This window comes from Schistocerca cancellata, chromosome 6, assembly GCF_023864275.1.
Source record: "Schistocerca cancellata isolate TAMUIC-IGC-003103 chromosome 6, iqSchCanc2.1, whole genome shotgun sequence".
NCBI classification, from domain to species: Eukaryota; Metazoa; Arthropoda; class Insecta; order Orthoptera; family Acrididae; genus Schistocerca; species Schistocerca cancellata.
The window spans coordinates 323,471,085-323,479,273 of record NC_064631.1 but is presented as its reverse complement, the minus strand read 5'-3'; positions in this window follow the sequence as shown (position 1 = coordinate 323,479,273).

The window sequence follows — 8,189 nt, the reverse complement described above, 5'->3', positions numbered from 1 at the left end:
TTTATTAGTCATGTTTTTTTTGTTTTTTTGTATATATTTTTTTGCTTATGATTTTCTTTTTAAATTTTTTTTAACTCATGTTTCTTTTATTTATTTTTTCTTGTGATTTTCTTCTTTTAGTACAGTTAAAGATACATCAGTATTATCTAATTTTTTTTCAATTATTTATGTACACTTTCCTCTACTACAATATTACTACAAATCACATTCTTGTGAAGAGTACTTTTGCTCCCCACAACATCAGTATAAACAACAATAAACTGCTCATATATCATGAGGCTTTATCTAAAATTGGTTTTGAAACTTATACCTTTGCATGCATGTCGTCACATGCATGCCTTCACCCACAGAGAAGACTTAGCTTCCAAAAATTAGAAAAATTCAGAAATGCTCACTATGGAGACTTTTTTTTGTAAAAAAGTAAAAATAAATCTTTCTCTCATTTTTTGTTACAACAGTGTTTTTTCATCAGTTTCAATTAACATGTGACTTCAAATTATTACTTTATACATGCAAATATACATACTTGTTTGTACAGGCAGTTTTGTTCTAACAAGCGTATTCCAGTGCAGGACTTTTGTTTTAGATGATAATAGGTTATTTAAATTTTTGAAATTATGATTTCTGTTTATACAGTTTTAAAGAGACAACATTCCTGAGACCAAATAATTTCTTTGACTTAGGATACACCAAACGATAAGCATTAGGGTGTGGATTTTCTATGACTTCAAAAGGCCCAATATAGATATCAAAGAATTTTTTTAATTTCTGAAGTTAACATTTTTGATTTTTCGTGAGATTTGACCAGAACAAGATCCCCAATTTTAAAAGTGGTTAATCTTACCCTATTGTTATGTCTTTTATTCCTCTTTTCCCCTTGTTTCCTCATAGTTTCCCTGACAATATCTTCTCTCTCTTGCATAGTTAAAGGTGTACATTTAGGAAATTCAATAAGTTCTGATATAAGATTTGGAGGTCTAATATTAAACATAATCTCATACCGTGAAAATCCTGTGGAACTATGTTGTAGGCTATTCATAATATCTTCAAAATTTCGAATATGCTCAAACCAGGTTGGATGTTTATGGCTGCAATAGGTTCTACAAAGTCTCCCAATTTCCCTCATATATCTTTCTGCAGGATTGGTGGACGGAGAATAAACAGATATAAGTATATGCTTCAATTTTGATCTTTCAGTAAACTTTTTCCAAATTTTAGAGGTGAACTGTGAACCATTATCTGATAATATAGCTTTTGGTTTACCCACCTGTGCGAAATAATCTCTTTCAATTTTTATTATAACTTCATGACTAGTAGCTTTTTTCACTGGATATAGTTTAATTAATTTTGAAAATACATCTACCATAACAAATATGTAACAGTGACCACCTTTACTCTTTGGTAACATTCCATATAAGTCCACTGCGATAAGATCTAAAGGTTTTTCCGGAATAATGTTTTGCATCTCTCCACCACATCTTTTACTGCTCACTTTTACTCTCTGACATTTGTCACAGGTTGCCAATTCTTTTCTTACCTTCTTTCCAATATTGTAAAAATAAACATTTTCTTGTATCTTTTGAATACACTTCTGTATCCCACAATGACCAAAACTTTCATCTATGTAAATGATCAGCTTATCAGCATCTGCCTCTGGCCAACACAGTTTCCAATTATCAGAATCTACATCTGTTCTCCAAAATAAAATCCCCTTATGTAATTTGTAAAATTTATCAAGTTTCTCATACCCCTTCTTGCCTAAACATTCTTTGATTAATTTCCAACTCTGATCTAAATTTTGATTTTTTTAAATTTTGTTACACATAGCTCTAATTATTTTCTCATTTTCCACCCCTTTCAAGTATCTAATTTTAAATTGCTTTTCCTCCTCTTGTTCAAAAATCTCCTTTTTTCCCCCAATTGGTAACCTTGAAAGTGAATCAGCTACTACATTCTCAGAACCTTTTATGTGTTTGATTTCAAAGTCAAACTGTTGCAGAAAAATTGCCCATCTGGTCAATCTACTGTGGTATAATTTGCACTCTTGTAAGTAACTCAAAGCTTTGTGATCCAAAAATACTATGGTTTAATGTCCAACAACGTAAATTCTAAATTTTGTAAAAGCCCAATGAATTGCCAAAAGTTCCTTCTCTGTGACTGTATAATTTTTCTCATGCTTGAGCAACATTCTGCTTGCAAATGCTATGGTACAATGTATCTTAGCTCCATTCTCTACTCTTTCTTGAAATAACTCTGCTCCAAACCCATAATTACTGCTATCAGTATTCAAACAAAATGGTAAATTAAAATCAGGTCTGTGTAATAAGTGTTGCTTCCTCAACTCTTGCTTAATTTTATCAAACTCTTCCTGACAACTTATATCCCAAACCCAAACAGTGTTTTTCTTAAGTAATTGACTTAAACATGGTGCATTCAGACTCTGATCACTTATATGTTTTCGGTAATAACCGCATAACCCAAAGAACGACTTTAATTGTTTTTTAGTCTTAGGAATAGGAATTTCTGAAATTGCTTTAATTTTTTCTGGATCTGGCAAAATTCCCTTGTCTGTGACAACATGACCCAAAAATTTTAATTCAGAAACTGCAAATTTACATTTTTCTAATTTCAATGTCATCCCCCCTTTTCTAAGTTTTTCACAAACTGACTTCAAAATCAAAAAATGTTCCTCCCAATTTTGCCCTGTAACCAAAATGTCATCTACATAAATTATCAGTTTAAACGCAAGTTCCTGCCCCAGTACATGATCCAAAGCTCTTATAAATTCGGAAACACAAGAATTTAACCCAAATGGCACAACACAATATTGGTAACTCTTACCATTGTACAAGAAAGCAGTATATTTTCTAGAATTAACCGAAAGTGGTACCTGATGAAAACCTGAAGTTAGATCCAAACTTGACATGTATTTTATATCTGTAAATTTATAGAGTAACTCATCAATGTTTTCGGGATGGTCTGTCTGTCTGAACAAAATTTTGTTTAAGTTCTAGAGTCCAAAACCAATCTTACTCCACCATCTTTTTTCGAAACTACTACTAGAGGATTATTATATGCACTGATACTCCTTTCTATTATATTACATCCTTCCATCTTTTTCAGCTCTTTCTCAACAGCAGGTCTTTTTGATATTGCAATACTGTATGGTTTTATGAAAAATGGTTCATGAGATTTTACCTGAAGCTCACACTGATAACCCTTTACCCTACCAGGTATGTCACTGAAAACATCACTGTATTCCCACAGCAGATTTTCTAACTGTTGTTTTTGCTCCCCAGATAAATTTTGTGTTTCTGAAATTTTCAAATTTACTAAATTCCCAAATTCAACTTCATCAGTATCAAATCTATGAGTTTCAATATTCTCCAATCTATTTTCTTTTAGTAAATTGATACTGTCAAAATTTCCATTACTCTGATCACCAAGTGTGTTCACAAAATTTGTCTGAATGTATTCCCTTTCACTAGTTTCTATCAAAAGTTTTCTTCCAACCCAATCAAATGCTGTATTTACTTTTACTATCCAATTCATACCCAAAAGAAAATCCTCATTAAATTCCTGAATTACAAAACATCCATGTGTGAACAACTTGCCTTCAATTAAAAATGTCACTAAAGCCTGGCTTTTTACCAATTTACTGCTCTTCTCAGTAGCACCTTTTATCTTTACCCCAACAACTGGCATTTCAACAAAATCTTTCCCCACTTTCAATTTCTTGCTTAACCTTTCAGATATTCCCGAGATCTCACTTCCTGTATCAATTAAACATTTACCAATCCATGACCCAATTTGAACTTTTATATAAGGACTGCAAAATTGATCACTTTTCTCAGAACCTGTATCCTCATGTAACAAATCACTTTCAATTTCCCCAAACCTATACTTATCAGAATCATATGGTATATCATTACATGTATTATTTGTCACAGTTATAAAATTTGCACAAGATACAAAATTGTCATTAGTACTCTCTATTATCTCAAATAGCCAAGAATTTTCATCCAAATCACATTGTATACTATTGAAGTACTTATCCTTCAGCTTTTCAAAAATAAAATATCTCATCTTTTTCCACCACTCAGGACATACAGTTTCACATACATTAATAAGCATCTTTCTAAAGTTCTTGTCAAAAGAAATAGTTTCACTGTTCAGCCATATATTCATAAGAAATGTGTGTGTGTCATTAGTATCTGTAAAAGTTTCACTTAGGCTAGAAGTTATACATGTGTCATCGTTATTTGTGTAGTCAGATTCTTTACCAACAACATCTAAATTCACACTTTTACATACACCCAGCTTGTGAGTCTTATTCATCCTGGTAACATCCCTGGGAATTTCTATAATATTCTCACTATTTAATCCATTTTCAACCATGTGTATACCCAACTCCCTATTTAAACTAATGAAATACCTTTCCTCAACATCATCATCAATACCATTACCATCATTATCAACTTTATCAACAACATCATTATCATTATAAATATTCAAGTCATACACATTCAAATTATCCCCCAAAATATTATTTCCCCTTTCTAAAGGTACCAGATCCCTTTCACCAATATTTTCATTCTCACAGCATGCATTCTCTCTTTCATTCACACACATCTCTGAACTACTACAATTACATCATCCGACAAAGTGTTGTTCTTTTCTGCCCAAGTGTAAAACTCTGTTAAATTAAATGGATCACAATTACTTTTATCTACTGTATGTTCTTGTGTACTGAAAATTTTATTTTTATCAATATTATTTTCCTCTTGCAATTTCTTCAATAAGTAACAACTAATGACCTCATGTGATTGCTTAAGTTTGGAACTGTCATGTTTGGGTTTATGATACTCACATCCATTGGTCCTTTCATCATGCTCACCTTCTGCCTCAACCTTGCGGACCTTCAAGGGGGCGTCTACTCGTTTTTTGTTTCCTGAATTACAACTTGTTCCTGTTTGAACTGCTGATTGTGGTTCTGCCAATGTCTCTGATCAACATTTCTGTTCCCATTCCTATGCCAAACATTACCTGATTGTCGGTAGTTTCTATTGTACTGATCTCTATCAAAATTTCTGTGATTTTGATCCCTAAAGTGTTCTCTATTTTGTTGATTATTAACGCGAAAATGTTGTTCTTGTTTTGGATAAAAATTATGGTCCTTCTTCTGAAAATTGTTATATCCCCCTGAATTTTGACTGACACCATGATAATTGTTTTGTTCCCTTTTTTGAAAGTTATCATTTCCCCAATTTTGACCGTTACCTTTCTGAGTAAACCCACTGTGTGTTCTTGTTGTTACCCTATCCAACTTTTCAATATAATTGAGAAACTGCTCTACATTACTATCAGGACAATGAACTAAACTCAACTGCATTGCTGATGGCAATCTTCTCTTTAAGGTATCAATTTTGATCAAGTCATCCAAAGGTTTTGTTAAATGAATAAGTTTTTGAAGTTCACTTTTGCAAAATTGTTTCATGCTCCCATCTGATTCTCTATAGTTTCGCCCATTCAAAAATTCACTTTTGATTCTAGTTTGTTTAAGATCATCCCAAAAATTTTCCAGAAATTTTGATTCAAATTCTGAAAATGTCATCCCCATAGTTACAATCTGGTTTGCCCAAGTCAAAGCTTCCCCTTCCAAGAACTTTTTCACAAATTTAATTTTTATTTCATCTGGTGTGTGAGGTAAAAAGCAATCCTTACAATACTGCATAAAATCAGCGGGATGTAAGGGTCCATCTACCGAAAAGTGCTTCACTGGAATATTAGATACAAGATTACATGTGTTGAAATTGTAATTTTTGCTTTGAAATTCCATGTTAAAACTTTCAATTTTTTCGCTAAGTTCTTTGACAGATTTTTTGTTTTCTAAATCATTGCATTCTACTTTTTCTTCTAAAGTAACCAAACGATTGTCAGTTTTTTGTTCTACATTTTTTACTAAAACTTTTGTATTCTCACCCAAATTTTTAATTTCCCCTTTAATGTCATTAAAATCAATTAAATTTATTTCCCTATCTGCCAGTAACTCATTTTTTACAGTATTAATTTCACCGCTCAATTTAGCATCAATTTCATTTACTTTTGCTTCCACAGATTCAATTTTTTCCTCAGCATTGCCAACTCTGTTCGAAAGATCACCCACTTGGGTATTGACTGCTTGGACTTGCAACAAAATGTTATCAATTTTTTCATCCCAGTAAGTCTTATTGTCGTCAAGTGTTTGTTTAATTTGTTTTGTGAAATTTACAAGAGAACTTTTTAAATCAAACTTATCGGTTCTTTCACTTTCATTTGACCTGTCCTGATGTTTGAAGTCTATTAAACTACTACTTTCTACTTTAGGCACAATACTCTCGAAAATCTCATAAGTCATTGTGAAGAACAAAAATTTATACACAACAATACAGAACAAGATAAATAGATTGTTTTAACAAAATAAGATGATTTCGTGACTTATCTGGAACACTCTTCTACTGTTGCAAAACCACGTTTTCCATCTATGTGATTGTTGACCAAAATTCTTGAAATTACTTCTTCTGTCGAAAATTATATTTTTCGCCGAAACATTTCTTCTCCAAAACTTTTACTTCCCGATGAACACAAACACTGTAACACACATTCTGAAGAAACTGGTATTAACACACAAAAATTTTCTTCCTCGTAGCACTGTTGAAAATCTCGTGAACACGATATCCCGGCTGATGAGCCCCCAGTTGAAATGCGGCAAATGTTATCCCGGACGAGACACAAATTGAAAATATGCTCACTATTTTTTATTTACTTAAATTTGCCATATTTCGTGACAGTACCTTTTTCATTAGACGTTTACACGGCGATATAGTCTTGGCTTCAGTTGTATAAGTATGATTCCACAATGCATCTTTGTTGGTTGCAGAATTGACGTGGTTCAACGTGTTTCTCTCATTTTGGTGTTTCAAATACAGTTTCTCCAAATGTAGTTTCTTCTTTTTTTTAGTTAATACAAAAATAATAGTAACATACTTCAAAATTATTTATGACGGCGACCTTCACATTGTTCTTCCATCAACACCATGGTCAACACACACCAAGAGTTAGCTGCCGACTAAGTACAGTCAAAGACGACTCCAACTTCAAAGATGTTTTACACCACACACAATCTTCCAGTTGTAATCAGTCTCTTTGCTATTCTTCGATACATTTTCTAATAGTAATCAATATGCTTTTACTCTCAAAAACAGAAGTAAATTAACATATAATAAGACAAATTATAATAAATCCTGGCAAAAATATAAGAAAACATTTACAATTCGGTATCGCCAAATACGGTAAAAAAATTACATCTCCCAGATCCATTACACCTTGCCGGTCTAGGAATGGTAGAACGATGGGTTCGATGACGGTTTGGATGTACCGTGCACTATTCTGTGTCCCCTCGACGATCACCAGTGGTGTACGGCCAGTGTAGGAGATCGCTCCCCACACCATGATGCCGGGTGTTGGCCCTGTGTGCCTCGGTCGTATGCAGTCCTGATTGTGGCGCTCACCTGCACGGCGCCAAACACGCATACGACCATCATTGTCACCAAGGCAGAAGCGACTCTCATCACTGAAGACGACACGTCTCCATTCGCCCCTCCATTCACGGTTGTCGCGACACCACTGGAGGCGGGCTGCACGATTTTGGGGCGTGAGCGGAAGACGGCCTAACGGTGTGCGAGACCGTAGCCCAGCTTCATGGAGACGGTTGCGAATGGTCCTCGCCGATACCCCAGGAGCAACAGTGTCCCTAATTTGCTGGGAAGTGGCGGTGCGGTCCCCTACGGCACTGCGTAGGATCCTACGGTCTTGGCGTGCATCCGTGCGTCGCTGCAGTCCGGTCCCAGGTCGGCGGGCACGTGCACCTTCCGCCAACCACTGGCGACAACATCGATGTACTGTGGAGACCTCACGCCCCACGTTTTGAGCAATTCGGCGGTACGTCCACCCGGCCTCCCGCATGCCCACTATACGCCCTCACTCAAAGTCCGTCAACTGCACATACGGTTCACGTCCACGCTGTCGCGGCATGCTACCAGTGTTAAAGACTGCGATGGAGCTCCGTATGCCACGGCAAACTGGCTGACACTGACGGCGGCGGTGCACAAATGCTGCGCAGCTAGCGCCATTCGACGGCCAACACCGCG